We start from the raw sequence: 2,742 nt of genomic DNA on the forward strand, positions 1-2,742 counted from the left end.
GTTCAGCGGGGGAAAACTAAGCGGATGCGGCCACGCGTTGGGGAAAACTAAGCGGATACGGCCAAGTGTTGGTGAAAAATGGCCCGAAAACAGTCCAGCGGCAAGCGGAAGCAGCTAACGTTGAGCAAAAGTGACCCGAAAACAGTTCAGCGGGGGAAAACTAAGCGGATACGGCCACGCGTTGGGGAAAACTAAGCGGATACGGCCAACAGTCGGTGGAAATTGGCCCGAAAATAGTCCAGCGGCAAGCGGAAGCGGCTAACGTTGGGAAAAGTGACCCGAAAACAGTTCAGCGGGGGAAAACTAAGCGGATACGGCCAAGTGTCGGTGAAAAATGGCCCGAAAACAGTCCAGCGGCTAGCGGAAGCAGCTAACGTTGGGCAAAAGTGACCCGAAAACGTTCCAGCGGGGGAAATTTTCGAAATTTTTTTTGAAATTTTGAATTTTTTTGAATTTTTGAAGTTTTTGAAGTTTTTTTGGATTTTTGGACTTTTTTTGAATTTTTGAATTTTTTGAATTTTTTTGAATTTTTTGAATTTTTTATGAATTTTTGAATTTTTTTTTTTTTAAATTTATTTGATTTTATAAATTTTTTGTGATTTTTTGAGATTTTTTTGAATATTTTACATGGGTGATTATGACTTGGGGGATTTTCAGGGGGTGGTAACCCTGGGCGTGACTAGAGCCTCAAAATGCATATTCCCCTATAGGGGGGCAAGGTTTTCAAAAATGGGTGCCCCCTCATGTACACGCGCGTGGGTGTACATGGCCCCGTCGGTGCCAGCGTCGGTGGAAAATGGCCCGAAAACAGTCCAGCGGCAAGCGGAAGCGGCTAACGTTGGGCAAAACTGACCCGAAAACAGTATAGCTTGGAAAATTAAGCGGATGCAGCCAATCGATGGGGAAAACTAAGCGGATACGGCCAAGTGTCGGTGAAAAATGGCCCGAAAACAGTCCAGCGGCAAGCGGAAACGGCTAACGTTGGGCAAAAGTGACCCGAAAACAGTTCAGCTGGGGAAAATTAAGCGGATGCAGCCAAGCGTTGGGGAAAACTAAGCGGATACGGCCAAGAGTCGGTGGAAATTGGCCCGAAAACAGTCCAGCGGCAAGCGGAAGCGGCTAACGTTGGGGAAAAGTGACCCGAAAACAGTTCAGCGGGGGAAAACTAAGCGGATGCGGCCACGCGTTGGGGAAAACTAAGCGGATACGGCCAAGTGTTGGGATAAAATGGTCCGAAAACAGTCCAGGGGCAAGCGGAAGCAGCTAACGTTGGGCAAAATTGACCCGAAAACAGTTCAGCGGGGGAAAACTAAGCGGATACGGCCACGCGTTGGGGAAAACTAAGCGGATACGGCCAACAGTCGGTGGAAATTGGCCCGAAAATAGTCCAGCGGCAAGCGGAAGCGGCTAACGTTGGGAAAAGTGACCCGAAAACAGTTCAGCGGGGGAAAACTAAGCGGATACGGCCAAGTGTCGGTGAAAAATGGCCCGAAAACAGTCCAGCGGCTAGCGGAAGCAGCTAACGTTGGGCAAAAGTGACCCGAAAACGTTCCAGCGGGGGAAATTTTCGAAATTTTTTTTGAAATTTTGAATTTTTTTGAATTTTTGAAGTTTTTGAAGTTTTTTTGGATTTTTGGACTTTTTTTGAATTTTTGAATTTTTTGAATTTTTTTGAATTTTTTGAATTTTTTATGAATTTTTGAATTTTTTTTTTTTTAAATTTATTTGATTTTATAAATTTTTTGTGATTTTTTGAGATTTTTTTGAATATTTTACATGGGTGATTATGACTTGGGGGATTTTCAGGGGGTGGTAACCCTGGGCGTGACTAGAGCCTCAAAATGCATATTCCCCTATAGGGGGGCAAGGTTTTCAAAAATGGGTGCCCCCTCATGTACACGCGCGTGGGTGTACATGGCCCCGTCGGTGCCAGCGTCGGTGGAAAATGGCCCGAAAACAGTCCAGCGGCAAGCGGAAGCGGCTAACGTTGGGCAAAACTGACCCGAAAACAGTATAGCTTGGAAAATTAAGCGGATGCAGCCAATTGTTGGGGAAAACTAAGCGGATACGGCCAAGTGTCGGTGAAAAATGGCCCGAAAACAGTCCAGCGGCAAGCGGAAACGGCTAACGTTGGGCGAAAGTGACCCGAAAATAGTTCAGCGGGGGAAAACTAAGCGGATGCGGCCACGCGTTGGGGAAAACTAATCGGTTACGGACAAGAGTCGGTGGAAATTGGCCCGAAAACAGTCCAGCGGCAAGCGGAAGCGGCTAACGTTGGGCAAAAGTGACCCGGAAACAGTTCAGCGGGGGAAAACTAAGCGGAAGCGGCCACGCGTTGGGGAAAACTAAGCGGATACGGCCAAGTGTTGGGATAAAATGGCCCGAAAACAGTCCAGGGGCAAGCGGAAGCAGCTAACGTTGGGCAAAATTGACCCGAAAACAGTTCAGCGGGGGAAAACTAAGCGGATGCGGCCACGCGTTGTGGAAAACTAAGCGGATACGGCCAAGGGTCGGTGAAAAAGGGCCCGAAAACAGTCCAGCGGCAAGCGGAAGCCGCTAACGTTGGGCAAAAGTGACCCGGAAACAGTCCAGCGGGGGAAAACTAAGCGGATGCGGCCAAGCGTTGGGGAAAACTAAGCGGATACGGCCAAGCGTCGGTGAAAAAGGCCCGAAAACAGTCCAGCGGCAAGCCGAAGCGGCTAACGTTGGGCAAAAATGGCCAAAAGCGGTGGAGCAGGGCGG

Source organism: Carex rostrata, unplaced genomic scaffold (assembly GCF_964058835.1).
Source record: "Carex rostrata unplaced genomic scaffold, lpCarRost1.2 SCAFFOLD_41, whole genome shotgun sequence".
NCBI lineage: Eukaryota > Viridiplantae > Streptophyta > Magnoliopsida > Poales > Cyperaceae > Carex > Carex rostrata.